Consider the following 22,212-nt stretch of genomic DNA (forward strand, 5'->3'; position numbering starts at 1 on the left):
AGATGCTCTTTCAGCTATGCACAAGCAGAATCCCAGAGCAGTGCAATCAACTAGTCGGCCACTATTGTTATTCCATTTCAACATGCTTGGGATGGGAACATTTAAAGTAAAACTCAATTTAGGCCATGGCCCTTAAAATTAAAAATATTTGATTCTGATTTAGGCTACATTCATTCCCTTTACAAATGTGTACGGCAAATAGCAAGCGCTGTAATAAAAATGGCTGATTTGTCGGCATTTCCAGCGCAAAGGATTGCGGTACTCTGGATATCCACATACTCTGTGAACAAGTTCAGGAGACTTGGATTCTTACTGGTAGGGAATAGGGCATTTATCCAGTGGATTCACTTGTTCAATTTGCCTTAGTTCATAGAACCTGTTCTTAAATGTTTGTAGTTAAAACAAATTAGGTTCTTGACATAAAAGGAAGAATATTAATTTAACATTTTAACACGAAATTATCTAGTTTTTTAATTTGACATTAAATATAATCGTGTCATATTATTAAATTATTGTTCCTTATCCAAGTGTGCAGGCAGTCAAAACAGAAATACAAAATCGACGGCCCAGCTTGAAAGGGAAACAACTCAAAATTTAAAGTTTAAAGAAAGCTGCATTTTGAAGCTTTATGTTGCTGTGAAGAATCAGAGGATCGTTTAACTTAATCCAAATTCAATTAATCATGTTTTATGTATGGTTGAAGCTTTAAACTTCATTTTCTCACAACTTTAAATTTTGAGTTGTTTCTCTTTAGAACTGGCCTGTCGATATTACTAAGCTTGCAGGCTTGAGACTGATCTGCAATTACTTTGGCAGCCGTCTACCAATATCCCTTTCTCTTTGAGTGCTAATATCGCATACACAATTATGAACCATAATTCATTATTCAAAAACATAATTTAAATAAATAAATATATTTTCAGCTACAAAATACATTATTAAGCACATTAATAAGATAGGGTAAAGGTTGGTAAAATCGTGATATGAGTAATATCGTAATAGTTGGTATGAGAATTTATTACAATTTTACTTATCGAGACAAAAATCTGTTTTTTTTTGACAATGTATTAAGGACAAGTTCATGGACAAGTTGCTGCATCAAATCGGTCCTTCTCTCGCTCTGTAAAAGCATGATAAGCTATCAAACACAGTAGCACGATATTACTCCTATCACAATATTAACAAGATTTACCCTACTTCGTTTTCCTCTCTCCTACAATTTGTTATTCCATTTGAATGAAATATATTATTTCCTTCTTTTAAAGTATTGACAATTCATAGGGAATGGAATATTTCTCGAATTTTGGAAAAAAATATTTCTCAACATCTAATTACAGTAAATATACATTATTCAATTCATTTATGCCTGATTTGAATTCGTGAAACATCGCGAAATCCGTATCAAGTCGGGAATGCGATTTTTTAAGCAATTAGCGAATTATGTGCGCGAATTTTCAATTTTTAATTTTTTTTACTACAATCGATAATCGATAGCTGTTGCACAGATAAGGTCGATATTTATGGTCGCTAGTATTGCACATTCGATACTGAATCTATTTTAGTCAACGGTCAACGAGCTAGAAGGTTTTAATTCAAATACCTGGTCTAAACACACTCCTGACATCATATCTGATATATGTAGCGATGTGCTAGAATCGTATTGTGAGCATTGTGAGCCTGCTGAATGCCATATTATTTTGGACGTGTTGAGTGTGTTTGTTTTATTTGTTTATAGTGTCACACATAGGCGAAATAACATTATTGTGTTCCCGTGCAAGTGAGGCTACAAGAATGCTTAATAATAAAATAGCTCCAATAGAGCTTTCCAGTATATAAGGCATAGGTTTTATTGCACAGACAAAAGTACAGTCATGTGTAAATTTTGTAATTGTGAGGTCTCGTGGGAAAGAAGAGATACTGTTGAGAAAGATTTGAAGTTGGTAAAACATGCATCGGCAATTAATTTTCGCAAGGAAGACGAACAATCTCTTGTGCTGACTTCTATTGCCACTTGTTTTTGCAGTGTGCAAAACAAAAAGAAAAATTGCGAATATCTGGAAAAAAGTGTTGGAAAGACTTTATAAAAACGAACATACCAATTTCCAAGCTCAAAAACGAACAATGTGAAAATACTGAAAAATTCAATTGAAAGCACCGATTTTCCCATTTGAAAATCCCACATTTTGCACTTTGAACTCAACAAAAAATTCCAGTCTCTAACGATTCAGAATGCTTTATGGTTGCTGGGTCGTTAGTAGTCAATAACATTTAAGCTGTGCTCATGTTTGAATCTAAATCCACACAGCAATCAAGTCTTCAAAAGGCTTGTTTTTTAAGATCTGATGCATGCGAGGTGAGAGACCACACTATACGAGCAATAGTGAGTGGTTTGTAAAGCTAAGAGGTGCGCGGTCAGAAGTGCGTTCCACCATGATTGTCTCAAATTCGGCAATCCTGAGTATGAGGCTTTTACATGAGGTGGGTCCTTCATCTTTCCATGCAAGAAATGTTTATCATCAGAAAGATTGTCAAGGGGTGACAGTACAAAAGTTCATGTCAGTTCACATCATGTTTCAACCAAGCTATCACTGGTGAGAGAACAACAGGATGGAGTCTGCAATAGATCGCCTACCAAGAAAAATTTATCTTCTGAGAGAACACTAAGTCTGCCAGAGATACGTACATGATACCGAATCTCTTACAGTCCAACTAGAAACAGTAAGATTAAACATGCAAAATACATTTGATACTCTCAGTCAAGTACTTAGTTATGTCAATATTCTAGAATCTGACATAAGAGATCTAAAAGAGAACTCTTCACTTAAAAATTACATGTGTTTGCTAGTAGCTAACAGAAATTCCTCCAGTGTCTTGACATGGTAGTGTGATCCAAAAAACCGAACTTTCAAAAATTCAAATTCCCACAAGGCTAATATTATGCATTAATGTGTAAAACAAGCACAAAAAATTTCATTAAAATATTACCATTTACAAGTTGCTCCAGAGGTGAGAAGTTTATAATGTGTAACATAGTGAAAGAAAAAAGTCAGAGCAGCTTTTGAAGGAGTAGAAAACTCTTATCAGTGTTTGGATAAAAGTTATAGAAGAAACTGTTTCTATTCATCTTCGTCAATGTCTCATTGTACTTTTGGAACAGGTTGATAGTGCGTTCTGTCGTGTCATTTACTACTTTCGTCTAAGAGGAGCAATCACGAAGTTCCATGAAAACCACTCTGTAGGAAGTCTGTGCAGGAAAGATTGAGATTTGTCTCTTCCTATTTCAGTCTTCAAATAAATAACTGGTTCTCAATGTTATAGGATTCTCCAATTTCAGGTTTTCTAATTTAGCCATGTTCTGTAGTCATTGAGGAGTATCAGGTTTCTGTGGAGGCTGCAAGTTTGTTACTATATTTTCCTTTTTTGCTGGTTAAACGAATTGAGTCCGCAACAGACCACATTATTTAAAGCCTGTTTAGTAAATGATGATGATGATGATGATGATGATGATGATTGTGATGATTTTTCTTTTTCTCTGTGGTCACTTGGTCATCAAAAAGCAACTAGATGCTCAGAGAGAAACCAAAGATGTTGGCAAAATGCCATAATAGCCTATAATTGTGCTTTCTTATCTACAGTTTGGTTGGGATATTTCTTATGGACAGTAAGAAGCTTGATATCATTATATGGACTTTGAATACCAACAAATACTCTCTAACATTAATACTAGAAAGCTTTCCTGTTTAGCATTGCAAGCGGCGGCGAAAAGTAACAGTGCTGCCATCTAGCGGCTTGAAACGTTCGCACACTCCGTGCGTCGTGCTGGATTACGTGAGGAAAAGAGGAGAGGTGTGCATTTGATTTCAATAAGAAGCTGCAAAGCAATAAATAGTATACTTTAGAGTCACTTTGTTCATAACATTTTTAATTAATAACAAATTACAAAGTTATTAGAATAGAAATGAATTGATAAATTCTCATATTTTCAAATTTGATGAAATTTAGTTGTGCATGACTTTAGCAGCTTTCATACATCGCTTGTTTTCTTTTTTAGCTGTTTGGTTGTCCATTTTATTTTTGATGTAACAATTTATTAACACATTGAAATATTTGTCAATGAAGACATTGGCACAGTCACTGCAAATGGACATGTTAACAGGGAGCACTACCATTTTAACTAGTTCTTTTTTTACACCAATTCTAGTTTTATAAATAACATGATCAGTTTCTTTGAAAACATCAGAACACAATTGGCTGAGCATTAGAGAAACATCATTAGGAAAAAATTTTTGAATCTTTACAGTATTTTTTATTTGCGATGTGCGTTGTTACGTCATTGTTGGGGTTTTCTTTACAAGATAAATTTCTTCGACAAATTTCGTGATTTATTCTGCTACACACCCAACCTGCAACATAAGCTCTTGCATTTTCTTGCAACACGGTTTCTTCATTTGTATGCTGTACATTTTTGTCATCAACAGTTACATCCAAATCGGAGACATCTGTAATGCCTGGACTGCAAAAATTCAATTTAGCTGCCTCGATATCTCCTTTCTTGAGTAAGAAAGAACAAACGTCAGCTTCACAGTTGCTTGTTTCAGGAGGACTTAGGAATTGATTCATCATGATTGCCCGAATTGTAGCTCTAAACTTCGAGCAGTCTGGAGTTACGTTGTTTCCACCTTTAGATCGAATAATAGAAAAGAGATTTTCTATGCAGTCTTGTGTTAATCTTCTTGTTATTAAAAATTTAAATCCATAATTATAATGCAATTCTTTCCATAGCAGTTTTAAAGATTGTAAATTTTCTAGCCAGCCATTTATACATTTTGGGTTCATTTTCCTGTTGCTTATTACCTGGATATTTCTAAATGTTTTTTTCTATTTCATTAAAAAAATTCCAGTGTGTGGAATTTTCACTTAGTGGCCTATTTAAGGCTTTACTAGTTTGGAAACTAGAAGAGTTAAAACAATCAAAAGCTTTATCCATGAACAGGATGAAGTCTGCAGTAGGTTGAGCCTCCTCTGGTAACTGTTTGAATTTTATGAGTGTTGCCATAGCTTTTCCTACAGAATGACTTAATAACTGTGTAGCAAGGCACACTCGCATCAGTGTGAATGGCGGTAGATTCAAGTGATTAAGTTTTACTTTAGGACAAAGTCGGGGATTCATATCTTTATCTATAAAATAAAGTTTTTCTAGGTATTCCCACTTAATTAATTTATCAAATAGCTTAAAATTATAATGTTTTAAATTATTCCTTACGCTCTTAATCAAATGTGGTGTATCATGAAACAAATAAATTTTTTTCACCATCGTGTTCAAAATAAGGCTGTACTTCATTACATCCAAGCAGTCTTCTCAATTTAGTGTTGTTTGATCCTTGGTCTGAAACAATCGCTTTAGGGATAAACCCGTATCTTTTATTTCATTTATTTCATTTCAAGCAGATGTGATTTTAAAATCTCTGCAGGCATGGCATCTTTCGATAGAAAATAACCAATGGTTTGCTTAAAATTTTTACACATTCCTCGAATCATAAAAACCATTGCTTGGTTTGCAAGTGGTACCTCTGAATCTTTTACGTTAGATGGAGATTGTTGGTTAGGGCTGTGTATACCCAATTCAATGAATCCCTCAAAAATGTCCACTTTAGCATTGTACGTTATATTTTCCTTCAAATACATTTCATCTACAGCAAGTGTTACTACCTTTTCATTTAGTGGCAGCATTCCAGACTTTACTTTTAATAATTGTAAAATGGTGGGATTTATACCGGGGCCTTTACCAAATCCATGAAGCCAATTTCGGAGAGATCTGACTGTTAGCAAACACAATTTTCTCCTTAAAAATCTGTAGCCCTGAGGTGAGCAATAATGGAGTGCCAATGCAAAACTTTTATCGTAACTGGAATACCGCCTTCCCAATTTTTTCTTTCTTTTTAAGCGCACTTGCGACATAATGAATTCATCATTAGAAACAATTTTGATTAAATCAGTATTTGAACTGGTTGTCTTCAGAGCTCTCACTTCCACCCGAAGGGATGAAATAATTTTTTTGTGTTTAGATACCAACTTTTGAGCTGCAATCAATTTCTTAGAAAGTGTCTTTATCAGAAGATTTTGAGCCATCTTTGACCTTTTAGGATTTCTTGCATCTTAAAAAATAAACAGGGACTTAATTTAGTGAAATATTAATAACGTCTTGAAAGTCTAGGGCTAGGTAAATAATATTTTGCGAATAACTAACTGAATCAATTTTTATGAGAAAACATGAGTTCACACACTTTCTTCACAAAATCAATAATTCGTATTTTTATGTTACGTATACAATATGCGTCTATTTAGTTTGAAAAAGTCATGACTTTCTATATTTTATATGGAGAAACTATAAAGAAATTGTGTTTGGTATGATGGAAGTAAAGTAGTTTTATGCAGTTTAATAACTGATTCACTTAGCACAGAGAACATGTTATTGCTAATGTACTATCTGATTATGACGTACCTGGTAGAGGACTATCGTCATTTCTGTCTGGAATCGGAGAACCTGTCACCTCCTCGATGGAAGGTCTAATGCGTTTCTTTGGGGACCTTCGTGGTTCTTTCATTGTACTTTGACCCATATTTTCGGAAGAAGGAGTTGTTAAATTCACTGAAGGAATAGCTGTTCTCTTCAGACTGTTATTAAAAAAAATATATGAAAAATTAACAGGTCTATGACTCATTTGAAACTTCGGTACTTTTCCAATTACACCTTATTTTTACTTACTCCTGACTTTTCAAATTAGAGTTATTGAAGTCCGATAATCTAAAGTGATCTGAACATATTATGTGATTTTTGTACAGATACTCTGTTCCTCTAGTTTTAAACGTTTCGTCTAGGTCCTGTCTTTTACATTTATTTACCCATATGGCACATCTATAAGACAAAAACAAATAACAGTAATAATAATAATAATAATAATAATAATAATAATATGATGATGATGATGGTGAGGACACGAGACCTGTCATGTGAATCGTGCGAGTGGGGAAAGAATGAGCTAACAGAAAGAGAGTTTGTTTCATGATTAAAATTATACGAATCTACTGACACGAAAGTTCATCTCAGACTAATTATCTTCCTTCTCCATACCTATTGGTGAGAGCCGCAACACATGATAAGGTCACAGAACAAGTTATCTTCTGACTCTACTGTAATAATCATCATCATCCTGTGGCAGAAAAGTAATAGACTACTTGTATTTACATGACCACTCACTCACCTACTCACTTCGGAAATCTGAAGAACGATCTAGCATCTTTTTGCCAAGCGTAGTTTTTACAGAAGAACACAGAACAAACAATTCCACTTTTCTCTGACATTTTGTGGAACAGCCATGAGAATAATCCTTACGACTTACACCACGTGTTGAAGTACAAAACTCTTGTTAGATGCAGTTTACCGCTCTACGTGCCACGTTATCCTCACTGTCAACATTCCCTGCCACTAGATAGCACTGATGAGTCATTCGCCTCTCTTATCGTGAACTTTCCAGTATTAATGTTAGAGAGTATTTGATACCAATAGATGCTTTGTTCCACTCTCTAATGTTATCTAGTGTCTCAGTAATGGCTCCAGCTACAAATACTGCTGCACAATCTGGAAGACTGACTCTATTCAAGGCACTGACTACTTTAGGTGACTGGAATATGGTTTTAGGGACACTAGGTGGTGAGGAGGAACATCTGAAGCGGGTAATAATGTTGAAAATCAAGATAATGGTTCAGACAGTCGATATGCATTCTCGCTATCAGATGCACTAGGTGATTAATAGACATCGGATTTTTAGGCACTAAAAATTGCAGTTTTAGGCGCCTAAAATAAGCTCAAAATTTGTAAAATTAGGCTCTATATTAATGAAAATAGGCATTTTAGGCACATCAAGGTATCATACTTTTTCTTTCACTGAAATTTTTAGTTATACACTAAAATACGCACAAAAAAGTATGTTTAAACATTAAAAAAGAATACTATATTATATTTATAAACAGAGCTGTACAAATTTAATATATTGAAACTAATGAAATAATGATTATGGATATCAAGATTACTCATTTTAAGTTATTGAAATTCAGTTCCATGCTCAGACTTTATTATAATTATCTGCACAGAATTTTTTCTAAATTCCCCACAGTTAACCTTTGCCTTTTGTCACTGAGAATCATTTTGAAAGCAGAAAAACTTCTTTCAACCGAAACTGATGTGAGAGGCGCAAATTTTAAATTAGGTACAATAGAAACATCAATACTTACTGGAACATTTACACTTTCCCCCGATATCACTCTTGATACTTCTTCCAACAATGAAAATCCTACATTCTTATTTAATACGTTATCCCACTTATTTTTAACTTTTTTTCCCAGTTTCGCCCAAAACAGAATGTATGTTCACTTGAGCTTCCTTTACTATTGCTATTTGGCTACAAAGAGATTGTTTTCCACGTTCTAATTGTTCAATGCTTGCAGGTATGAAAGAAAAGTTTGATGTTATGTAGGCAATATCGTTTTTCACTCGTGAGTCATTCAGACAATCTTTCACTGCTTTCACACACGCTGCACTATCAGTTTCAGGTAATTTATCAATAACTGTGACCACTTCTTTAAAATACTTAGAATAATACACCACTGACTGAATCCAGGTTCCCTATCGTGTAACAACCGGCTGAGGTGGGAGTGGGATATCTGGAAAGTTTTCTCTGAATATTGAAATCCTGGATGGGGCTTTACAAAAACATTTTTTTTTTTTTGTGTTAGAAATAAACGAATTGACAAGAGGAAATTCATTCCGGATTGTTTCAGAAACCCTGTGAAGGCCATGTGCTAGACAGGTTACATGCGTGAGGTTAGGATAAAATGTTTTAAGAAGTGGAGCTGCAGCAACCATGTATGAGGCAGCATCAGTACAAAACAACAGAACTTTAGAATCGTCTATATTACCTGAGTATAAAGACTGTAGGCCTTTATTTACAAAATAAGCAATGGCTTGGCTATTCACTTTCGAAAGTTCCTCAACACATACGAGGTGTGGAATCAAAGGTCCATCAGGACTAAGTTTTCCTACTACCATATTTGCTATATACCTATTCATAGGATCTGAGGTTTCATCCACAGAGACCCATATGTAAGAATCACCTATATCCTCCCGAATGGAAGCTAAAGTTTCATTGTATATTCTGTCTAAGTAATTTTTTCTTAGGGTCGACTCAGATGGGATATTTTGTTTGCAGTATTTTTGTAAAAACTGTCTTAAAACCGGATTTTCAATTGCATTCCAGGGAATGTTAGCAGCAACAAACGCTCTGGTTAAATCAGCATAGAAATTGCTGCTGAGATTGGATGAAGTAGGCTGTGTTAGTAAAGTTTGTTGCAGTTGATTTTTCTGCTGAGCTTTAGCCTTATGAGCCGCTCCTTGCACATGCTGCTTTAGGTGACACTTCTTTTCTTGCGAAATCTAAAAATGTAAAGTAAACTGAATTAAAATAAAATCCTAATTGTTGCATTGCCGTATTTCTATCACAAAGTTAGTGGGTTCGAACAATCAAAATTTTAATGACCTACAAATACTTTAACTATCGGAATTTAAAAGGTTAAAGTGTAGTGGTCTTAAAAAGAATTATACCTCAGGATAGCTCAGTCAATGTATAAATATTATAGGCCTACTCATTAAAATTAATAGAATTTATATATTTCAACTATTGTTACATACCTGTTTGCTACAAATCTTACAGAATATTATTTTTCCATCATAAGTGAATTCTGAATATTCTTTTAGCCATTGCCGGATCAATGTAGATTTTGCACTTGTATTTTTCGGCATTATCGCGTTAAACTTCACAGGAAAACGTCCTACCGCTCAAAACTTCTCAACACAAATAAGTTGAGGGAAAGAGCAACTGTTAACGAGCATTCAAATGAACCGTTGTTATTGAGATTCAATTGGACAAAAATACAAAGTTCCACTTATTGTTGCATTTCCTGGTAGTGTTAACACTAGGAGGGCCATTCTTTTAAATATTTTGTAACGGTTTACCCTACTAATTCGCAGTTTTACGACTTTTCATAAATATTTCAAAAACACTCTTTCTCCAAAAATTGTGATTTTATGACACTCTGAAGGGCAGTACAGCTAATCAGTTTCAGACCGAAAACAGTCATTTTTATAGTATAGTATATCTCTGAATCGGTAGCAGCACATATTGTGATTGTTGCCTGCTTCAAAACTAAGATTGGTTCTTTGTCGGCATTTATGCCTCCAAACATGTTAAATTCGGTGAAATCTATTGCGAGTGTAGTGAGATTCAAAACATTTTGTTTCCTTTATCAATGGTTTCATGGCCGGTGTGAAGCAAACTTTCCACTTTTTAAATGCCTTAAATTTCGCAGTGAATGCATGTATAAATTATAAAAAGTAAGAGTAAAATGCGAAACTTTACAGTGAGTTAGGCATTTTTAGGCGAATATTAACCAATTAGGCTCTAATAACCGTTTTAGGGCATTTTAGGGCACTATAAAACTCTTTGAATACCTTTCAATTTCCATGAAACACAAATATTAATAATTATTTTTACTTTTCTCCTAAAGAAACAAAATAGGCATTTGCCCTAGAATCCGATGTCTGGTGATTAACATGATGAAGAGGGTCGGTTGCTCTTCCTTTCATGGATATAAATTCACTTCTTCATGTCCACCGAGTTGGCGCTGTGATAATGCGTCTGCCTTCAGACTAGCCGGCTCAGGTTCGATTCTCGACAGGGTCAGAAATTTTCATGTAAGATTTCTACCTCGGGACTACGAGAGATGGTGGTGCACAACTTTTACTCACTAAATTGTGCACCAGTATGCTTGAATTAAATCCCAAATCTGTCCACGTGCATATGAAAAGAAGGCATATGTCACTGTTGATAGTGATTCATCCATAGGATGGGGACATTAAGCCTGGTGGTCCCCTGGGTGCTATTCAACAGGAGTAGGCTACGTGCCGGCACCGGGTTTCTCCCTTTCTTTCTTCCTCACCTTTGTCATCGTCCTCATCATTTCCTACACTACACTTACACATATACTCACTCTAATACACGACATAACTCTTAACAGATACACATTATGCATAACGTGGCCTGCCGAGTGGTGTGCAGCTTGAAAATGGGTCACAGTCCTGCCATCTATCCGCGGTATGCAGAATCACGCAAGTGAAGTGGGTAGGCATTAGACACACACAGACTTCACTTCTTCGTACCGAGCTCTCTTCATTCATTCTTGGTTTCTTTTGCAGCTGTTTGACATCACTACCTTCCATGCTACTTCAAAATACTTTTCTCTTTGCTTTTCAAGAAACATCTGGTCCTCCTCATTTCTAATCTCTTTCATTGCACGTGTCAAACTACTTGCCCAGATCTCTTTAATGTGTTTTGTTTCATTACATTACTTCCTTGCGGTCTGCTCTTTTTTTTAGATCCAGATATTTATCATAGTTTGGGAAGTTTCTTAACACACAAATCTATTCACAGAGTTGGAATCCTTGCATGCTCCCTTAGGTCAATTTGTAAGTATGTTGGAGGGGCTTGTCTTTGTCCAAGAGATGAACCTGTACACTTGGAGCATGTCTAATCCATGTGGTAATCTTGCTGTCGACAATTTAGAGATTGGCTTCCCAAGCAGCCAGTTCATTGGGGAAGATCTCAAACTATTAGACATATTCATTTACTCATACCCGATAAAATTGACATAAATTACACTAGCCTGCGAATTTCGACTTTGTGTTTGTTGCTAACTAAGTAATGTGATTTTATAATATAATGTTGATGTGCTGAATCCGAATTTTCAATCCGTTTGCTTCTATCACATCAGGTGTGTTTGCAAAATCACTTTAAATGTATTTTATAATTACGTGAATTTCATCACAAACTTTTTCATTTCACTTTTTTATTTCAAATTCAAAAGCAATATTTAAAACATACAACTTGCTGAAATTATGTGTATGGTTGTTCGTACATGTCACTAGAGTGTTTTTGCTTTGTTTTATCTTGTTTACTTCACTATTGGATGTATAAATTAGCACAATGTATCACACAAAAAATTACACCACTTGCTTCTTAGTTGAGAAAGTCCTCCTGTTCCTCTTTCTTTTATGTTTCTCTTCAGGTATTTCACGCTTTAACATCCAACAATAATCACCAAGCATACTGATGCTCCCGCGTCCCTGGTACCTTCTTTCGAACTCCTGCAGATCCTTGTGAAATCGTTCATCTTACTTTTAGCTGAAAAATTCTAGATTTCCGGCAAAATAATCTAGCTGAGAAAACAGAAAATTTTGATACTCATCTTACAACCAAATTCCTTGTATGCTTCAAGCATGTTAGCCACAATGTTTCGGTAATTAGGATCCTTGTTGCCAAGAAATTTTAAAACAACATCCATGCTGATTTCTCCTTTTCATCCATACTGTTTTTAAATGCTGCACCAGACATGTTTTCTTATGTCAAGACCATTAAATATGTATCTTCTTTCAATTTGCTTCAGATAGTAGTGGAAATTTGTCACATATGTACTTAAAACAGCCTCCTTCCTTATTTAAAGCTTTTACAAGCTGTTTCATTAAGCCAAGCTTGATGTGGAGAAATGGCAGCACAACTTTAGAAGAACTCACAAGGCTTTGGCGCACAACATTCTTACAACCGACTTCCAGATTTTGTCGAGGTGGCCAGTCTTTCATAGTCCAGTGATCAACTCGTACCCTACTATCCTATAGGCAAAGAAGCATGGAAATTTGGTAAAATCATATTGTTGACCCAGCAACTTAGTAAGAACTTTGAAATCATCACAAACTTGCCAGTTGTATTCCTATAGTCTAGTCGCAATGACAGCAGTTGCAAATTTGTGTATGATTTTTTGAGGATCACTGAATAGGCAATGGGCACTGAACCAAAAACGTTTCCGTTATGAAGGAGGAAATCCTTTAAACTTCGCTTGGAAGCATCAGTGAACATTCTCCATTCACTTAGGTCATAGTTTGGAAGTCTAAGTTTTAGCATAAATTCTTTCACATTACTGCAATATACAAAATTATCATCTTTGGAGAAAAAGTATTTAAAACCTATTTTATGTTGTCAGTACCATTAGAATGACGTTTGTTTAAGATTTTCTGGTCGCACAGGGATTGGTATACATTAGGCACAGGTAAAATGGCTGACCGAATAACTGAATACACGATTTGATTTTTATGTTTAGAATCGTACCCCTTCACATCACACGAACAGAAGTAGCAGTCATTACTATGGTTCGACTGCTCTCTCCAAACCATAGGCACTCCAAAAGATAGCAACGGTCTTCTCCAATTGATCAAATGACGAAGTTCTTCAGTGCATACTCTACATACTTTGTGTGGTACCCAAGCTTTACTTCGGTTTCCAAGTTTGATTCCAAAATAGGCATGGTATGACTTTTTCACAAAATGTGTAATATTACACCTCTGCTTAGGCGATGTGTATATCCTACATAAGTTATATAACAAAAGTGGTCTGGATTATTTAGACATCCTCGATGCAACATGGTAAATACTTTCTTACTGAACTAAAAACTTTCAACATTCTACTCCACAATAAAGCTTCAAACTGATTTCGTTTCGTTTCCAGATGAAATGCAGACTAATGAAATGTGAGAGAAACTAGACGAGTTGAGTTGAGTCTCTCACCAAGGAGTGGCTGACATTTCTATCTTTCACAAATAAAAATAATGACAAGGCTGCACGTTATTTCGCCCTAACTTCCTTATGTGCTTGCACCCCCTATCTGCTAAGAAACATCCAGTGTCCTTGGTTTTCAAAATAAACACCTTAAAAATATGTTGAATACATTTGGTTTTCATATCCTAACATACTAAACCTACATATGTTAAAGTATTACAGTTTAAATGATTATGCTATAAATTGTCGTAATATATTATAAGAAAATAAAAATAACAAAAAAATGGTACGTGGTAGGAACTTTTTGGCTTTGAATTTGATTTCAGCATGCTAAAAATACCCTAAAAACATTAAAACTTTGGAGGCAGGAATTTCATCGCTGACTAGTGTTATTAGAATGGAGCGACCTCTGATATCACTTCATTAACTTAAAATTTAACTACAAAATAGCAGTTTGACTGTCAAGAGACAAAAGCGAAGTATGTGGAGCTAAGATTAGAAAAACTTCAGTTTTTGCCATAGTATCATGGACAACCCCAGTCCATGCTTATCTTCTTCTTTCATATTGTTGGACAGGGAACTGTAAATGTGTAGAAAATAGTGTAAAAAACTCTTTTGTAACTTGTTTTAGAATCACTCTACCTATTTTTGTCTCAGACTGCCAAAAATGAATTATGTGGGAAGACTTTTTTAATGTTTTATATCGATAGGGATGTAAGTTCGTAATTATGCGAGTCCAAGGAACAAATCTGTGATAAAAATTAATAATAAAATAGGAAAATAAAACAATTAGATACTTGGAGTATTGACAGTCTACTGAAGATATCACTCTCTTCTCCACCAAAGTGTGCAGGATGATTTCTTCTTCATCCTTAACTTCCTTTCCCAAAAGTGGCAAACAGGCAGAGAGATTCATTGGACACAACTGATCCACTAAATCCTCAGCGTGAGGAACCACAAGCCTCGCACCTCATTGCAAAGATGGCACACAGCACCGGCCTGCACCTCACATGCCAAGCCTGTAGTAGTGGTGGTAGAGGTTGCTATCAATGGGCCGGCTCGATTTCTCCATAGGTATTGACAATAGGTACACTCTGGTGGCTGTTTAGTATACTTGGGGTTTGCCAAAGTGTCGCCGTATTAGTTGTGAGTTGCTTGACGCAGACACAAAGCAAAAGTGAAATAAGGTAAGATTTTCACGTTTTTCTTTTAATTTACTAGTGTAATGAAGGAAGCATTTCTGTCAAATATTAATCCTGTATAAATTTCTGCAGACACTGTCTCAAAGTACGATGAATTCTCGTTATTTAGTCATATTTCCATTAAAAATTTAGTTACCTTGGACGGATACAGAGTCATGTTAAACGATGCACTGCTAGTTGCCTTCAATGAGTCGGTCTGCATTGCTATGAATGGGCTAGTGGCCCAATGATGGAAACCATAACTACTGTTTCGAATTAGTTAACAAAGAGCCGTGCTAGCTGATTTAATACGTGTATAATGTAAACTAATGATTAGTTATACATGCATATATTATAAATATGTATGTTTTCTTTCCTAGATACCGTCAAAAATGAAATATGATTGGTGGCAGGAAGATGGTATGAGTCGTGCTTTAGCTGCAGTACGAAATGGTGACATGGGTGTCAATGAGGCTGCCAGAACATATAGTGAGCCTAGGGTAGCATTACAAAGACATTTAGTGGGCAAGAATTGTTTTGCTATTGAACATAAAAAAAAAAGTATAGGTATCAAGCTGATCTTCCCACAGAAGTGGAAAATGAATTTATTGCTAATGTTCTCAAACTTGAGGAAATTAGGCCTATTGTGGTTTTACGCCAAGGGAATTGCGCTTGCTATCTTTTGATATAACCAAAAGGAACGAAATCCCTCGTATATTCAGTAAAGAAAAGAGAATCGTCGGAAAGAAATTGTATTATACATCCCGAACTTAACTTGCGTCAACCAGAGTCGACCTCTTTTGCTCGAGCTAAGGGGTTTAATAAAGAAAACATAAGTCATTTTTTTGATACCTTGCAGAAAATTGTTGACGAAAACCAGCTCAATTCAATGGGAGTATTCAAGGTTGATGAGACTGGTTTATAAACTGTGTAAAACAAACCTAGAAAGATGCTTGCCTTCAAGTTAAAAGAGCAGTAGGTTTGACAGCCAGTGGCAACAGAGGTTTCTCTACTAATCCAGTTTGCTGCACAAGTGTTGCGTGTCAGTATGTTCCACCACTGATCATCTACAAACGTGCGCGTTCTGCAAAAGGATTAGAAGATGGAGCTTCATTGGGAACAATTTTTGCTTATTATCCTGAAAGTGGATACATTAACAAATATGTATTTGTGAGGTGCTTAAGGCATTTCATCGGCACTGTCCGTTCTTCAAAGGAAGGAGAAGTCTTGCTTCTTCTTGATGGACATTCAACTCACACCAGAAATCTCATCAAGCTGGCACACACTACTCTTAGGCTGCAGCCATTGGACGTGTCGTTTGTTAAGCATTTGAGTAAGCAAACCTGAAGTTCTTACCCAATTTCATATACCACGACTGTTTGGTAAAACATGTGGACTGGTGGCAACAATAGGGACTGCAGTAAATGGATTTGCAAAAACTGGAGTTTGGCCAGTCAACAGGGCCATGTTCCAAGATTGCCATTTTGTGGCAACGATGCAGTTTGAAACAGATGATGTTCCCATTAATGAAGCTTCTACAATTGGACTTTTCAATGAGTAAATTCCAGAACCAAATTGGCCTAATACCGTGAATCTAGAAAAAGGAGCAATAGCATCTGGAAGTCAAGATAGTTTAGAATGTCTTCCAGCTGATGCAACAACGTTGGCACCAAAATTGCAAGTTTCCTTGGGTGAAATCTTCTCCTATACCAAACAAAATTTCTTTCGGAAGAAGTGCAAATAAAGCTCAGAGAATGATAGTGATCATGAGCAGTCCGTACAAGCAGAGGCTGGAAGAGGTAAAAAGCGAACAACTAAAAGGAGACGTCTTGAAAATTCTGCACCAGAGAAGTCAGCTCAAACCAAACTCTCGTTTTCTTCAAATAGTTCAACGAGGTGTAATTATAAGAAGAAGTCATGGTATTGTGGCCTCTGTTGCAATGGCATAAAAGGAGATATGATTCACTGTCTGTCATGCAACGAGTGGGTTCATGAGAATTGTGCTGCTGTTCCAAAGAAGCCAAAGTGTTCTATTGCGAAAACTGTGACTAAAGTTTGACAACGTTTTATAAAAGTTTCGTTTTTTTCTCATGTTAGCTGCTATAAAGAAAACTGAATTCATGGTTTCCAGTGCACGTTCTTTTTTAAGTTTTTCAGTTTTTTATTTGGTCAGCCAAAGAGAGAAGAAGGATAGAGTTTAATTGGCTTAACAATAAGTAATGGTATTTATAGTCTAATACTTCAATTGTCTTGATATGTTTTGTTTTTAGGTATATAAATTGCTGTTTTGTTTGATTAGCCCTTAAACTTTCAACTTTCGTTATTTTTTAAATGTTTTAGTTCTGTTTAATCACGCTATAGAACAAATAGGGCCTAAAGTCTTTTCTTTTTATTTCTTTAAGATCGTAAATAATTTGAGATATAAATGCTGCAGGTCGAAGCCTGATTACCAACTGACAATGATGTATTTCATTTTCTTGTGTTAATGAAATGTCTGAAGATTTTTATAAGTGCCCTAGTGGTCTTGCTTGTGTTCGAATACACATTCTGTGGTTCCACATGCCAACACACTACTCATATTAATGCCGAAGATATTGTGTATAGGCATTTATTTAGATGCGGGTTGTTATTTAACAATATTATTCTGCAGCCCATTCATGGAAACTACCTGGCCCAATGAAGGAAACAAGCTTCTTTCATTGGGCTGATGATGCTTACTTTTATTTTCCAAATATTTCATTAACATCGGATATTTATAACCTCTGTTTGTAGCGTAGTGAAATACAGAAGATAATGTTTAAGTTTGCTTGAAAAAGGAAATAAATATTACTTTATCCGAGGATATTATATCAGATTTATTTTAAGTGGCCCATTGATAGCAACCTTACCCTATGTCTGAGAAAAGTAAAATTGGTTATGGAAAGACTCAATCCTGCCACTTTTTGCAACAACATATTGTATTTTCCCTGGACCAAATATACAATATGGCGTTGCTAGAAGTGGCAGTGATATGCTGAACATGTTAAATTACCTTGGTGTAACAGTGTGTGGTATAAGTGTGTATGCAGATGCATCTTGGGATAGTATAGTATTTCCTTATGTGGAGCACAACAAACAAGCACCACATTATCTTATTCCTGGCTGGTGCATCTTGGCATAATCCAAACAATACGTTGGTGTGAGCAGATATTGAAAGTTAGTTAGTTGGTGTTGTTCTGTGGATTTCTCACACTTTATCTGCCGTTATTGTGTTGGAGATACGAACGTTGGGAGAAAGTAAAAAAGATTTTGTGGATGCATAGAACAGCACTTGACCCATGCTGCCTCATTTCCAGGAAACATTTATTTATTTATTTATTTATTTATTTATTTATTTATTTATTTATTTACTCTGGTGGAATTAAGGCCATCAGGCCTTCTCTTCCACATCACCAGAAATACAATACAACTACAAGAAAATTATACATCAATGCAATTAATCTACAGTAATGTTTCTGAGTAAAGAACACACAAACACATGTATTTCCTGCTTCTATTGTTTTTATTTAATTTGTGTATATAGTATAATGCTGTATATTTGTGCATATAATAGCATAGTAGGTAGGACAATGTATGTGATATGATGTGAGGCAACCCTCTGCTGCAGAGCGCACAGATGAAGTGTCAGAAGTCTACTCCCCTTCTTTGCGACACGAGACAGCATTTTAAATTATGCACACATACAAGAGAATGTTGAATTGCACTTTTCCTTTATTTGTAGCTGTTTATTATTACGTCATTTAATATTTTTAAATTTGCGATTATTAGCAGAGAGAACCAGTTGTTAAAAAATTAGAATGACATCACAGGATATATCAATGGATTTGCACATACGATTACTGGAATTGCGATGTGTTAACCTTACGACCAGAGATTTCAACATTGACTATGAAGCCGAACAAGCATGTACATAAGCGAAAATTTTAATATTATAATTTCAAGTTATCATAATACATACTTATTATTAGGAATTTTATACAATACAGGTCATTATGCAATGCAGAAAGAAAGAAGGGCTGACTATTATTTGGAAATAGGCCTATGTAGATACGACCTCAAGTGAAGTATTCATATCATGAAATAATGTTATTTAATTATTCTCTCTATTTACAATCCCCTAGTTACTTTCTTCTCACTATGTATGGGAGGTAACTCGGGCATGAAGTTCTACCTTGTTGACCCCAAAACGCCTTCATTGCATGTAAAGACGACACCTTCACACTTACAACTCTGCTCAAAAACATGACGGCTTTCCCTCACATTCTTCACTATGAGCAAGAAATAAACACTTAGCTCAGTTGCCAATTCTTGAAGTCATTGTCATATTTATTTCTACCATGCGCCTAAGAGCTGAGGAGAAAATGGGAGTTTATGAGGGTTTACCAATTCTAGGAAAAAAGGCCGTCATGTTTTGGAGCAAGGCATGCCCTCACCATTATTACAATCTAAAAAGCGCCCACATTCCAGTACAGTGTCCTGAAATTTTCGCATGGTTTACATTGTGTGAATACTGGGTGAAGAACTTTTAATTGCACAACTGAACAACACTGCACAACACAGCATGTCTTAGTAGTCTACTGTTGTGTAACGTTTATTGTTCTAATTGCAACTAACAAACAATAAAATTACAAAAATTGGATAAGCAATAAAAAAATCGAGCGAGTCGGGTCAAATGGTAGTCTTTGAGCCTCGTATTTGGAAGGTCCTGGGTTCAAACCCCTTGGTCAGCCAATCTGATTGAGATTTTTTATGGTTTCACTCAATCACAAAGGCACATGCTGGATTGGAAATTTACATACCAAGATTCATGATCTCCTTAATCACCAATATAATAAACATTAAAACAAAATCTAAATCAGTTACATGAACATAAGCCATCTATAACACACAATAAAAACAGAGTCAGAACAAAAGTCCACGACCTATTGATATACCCTACACACGTGATATGACCACAGATGTTAAAGTGTGTATAAATAAACTTCATAAAAAAAGTTACCAACTGAGAATAAGTAAAACAGAGAAAATGTGATTATGGGATTTTTAGGTTAGGTAGGACAAATTTAATTTCAGGTAAAATTAATAATAGGACCTCAGAATGGCTCGAAATTAACATAGAAGTAAAACAGCAGTCTCTCCCTCCTTCTGTTTATAATGCACATGAATTACATTCTTCAGGAATTGAGACAAATGCGACATGGTCAGTTTCAGGTAAACAGAAATTTGAAAACAGTTTCATTGATATTTGCAGATAACCTACTTTTAATATCATCTGCAGAAAACTATTTACAATACTCAGTATATAATTTAAACATCATTGCAAAAAAAATATAACATGGAAATAAATACAGGAAGGCCTTCTGGTGAAAATAACCTGTCCCTAGTAAAATATGTGTAGATGGCAAAATTTTAGAATGAGTCAATGATTTTACATATCTTGGCTACAAATTAATATTTGATCATTATTTGGATATAATAAGCAAAATTGTAAAGTACTCCAAAACTATGAAATAATAAACAGGATAATGAAACCTTCCCTGGTACAGAAAAGCACTAGAATACGCCTTTAACAAACGTTGTATTCTGTTATGGTAGTGAGGCATGGACTTTAAGGTGGATGGAAGAATGCATGAGATTTATGCAAAGAACAGCATGATATACAAAATGAGATCATAAACGCAAAGACGAAGTAATGGAAGAACTCGGTCTGGAATCAGTATTCTATTTCATACAGAAATATTAGAACTGGATGAGCCATTTGCAATGTGTGAGATCCCACAGAATTCCAAAAGCTATGCTTCACTATCAACCCCATGGGAAAAGATCTGTGGGACATCCGATAAAGAGTTGAGGAGAAAATTCCTGGTTATTATGAGATTGTAATAGTTGACATGGCCTAACACTTGTATAGATGATGATGATGATGAAGTCAGGTAGGTAGAGGTGTTTGTTGTGCAGCAGCATGGTGTGCTGGTTTTGGTTTTTCCACACCCATACTGCATATGCAAGGAATTTCCCACCATCGATTACAGTTAAGGGAAAATTATTACGTGCTGAAAATAAATTATAAATATTATTGTTTTTACAAAATATACTAATTTGGGGCTTTATGCCACAAAATACTGGAATATGCTACAGTGCATGCTCAATAGTCCATTATAGGGGAATGTCTTGTGGTATCGGACAGCAGCTGGTATCGGACAAACTCAGTTGCCAAACAGGTGCTGCCATAAGCGGGAATAGGAAGTAACTAACAGATCCGGCTGCATGCTGTTCGCCACATTTAGTCCAGCTGTAGTGTTGTTTGTGTGTGGTTAATTCTTTTGTTGTTGGTGTTGTGTGTAGCCCTGCAAGGAGTTAAATTTGCCAGCAAGTTTCTGGAGTAAAAGTAAGTCGAGTTAGATTTTAAGCACACTGATTAAAACAACATATTTTACTCTATAAACTGCAGTGTTAAAATCCCTTGAACTTCAAAGCTGCTCCTTCAGACATTTATTTGTTACTGCGCGTCATTCAGGTGGTATCGGACAATAAAGTGGCGGGCAGTATCGGACAGTGAAGGTCGTGATCCATGCATTGATAATAATGGCTCTGCATTTTATTTCAGGAAAAAAAAAAGGGAAAAATAACAGGAAAATGGGAGGAAGAAAACATGGTATTGGCTGTACATAAAATACGTAACAAAGAAATGACAATAAGAGAAGCAAGTGTTCGTTTTAATGTACCCAGAAGTACTTTAGGAGATCGAATTAGAGCTCTTGAAGATGGTAAGGTAATCCCTTTGAAATCATGTATGGCCAATAGTGGGACTTTTCGGAGAACTTTTACTGACGAGCAAGATGCCGACTTGTACAATCATATAAAGACAGCCACTCATGCCACTAAATAAAAATGAGTTTTTAAAACTCGCTTACCAGTTTGCAGAGAAACTAAAAGTTGTTCATCGTTTCAATACGACAAAAATGATGACCGGGAAGGAATTTTATTACGAATTCATGAAGAAACATAAAGATCTGAGCTTAAGGATGGCAGAATCAACCAGTTTACAGAGGGCAGCAGGTTTCAATAGAGAGCAAACAGACAGAATTTTTGATCAGCTAAGTGATCTGATGGGGAAATATTCGTACAGACCATCAAGAATATTCAAAGCAGATGAGACTGGTGTGTCTTGTGTCCACAACAATCACCTCAAAGGAAAAAAACAAGTGGGAAAACTAACATCTGGAGAGAGGGGTAAGAATGTTACTGTCCTTTCAATAAATGCTTCTGGTGATC

General features: G+C 35.6%; 1 protein-coding gene across 3 annotated transcripts in view; it reads left to right on the forward strand.

Moving 5' to 3' along the window:
• Positions 1–22,212, forward strand: part of LOC138693803 (uncharacterized) — a 109,019-nt gene that overhangs the window by 3,940 nt on the left and 82,867 nt on the right. The window lies entirely within an intron of this gene.

Source organism: Periplaneta americana, unplaced genomic scaffold, assembly GCF_040183065.1.
Source record: "Periplaneta americana isolate PAMFEO1 unplaced genomic scaffold, P.americana_PAMFEO1_priV1 scaffold_21, whole genome shotgun sequence".
Taxonomy (NCBI): domain Eukaryota; kingdom Metazoa; phylum Arthropoda; class Insecta; order Blattodea; family Blattidae; genus Periplaneta; species Periplaneta americana.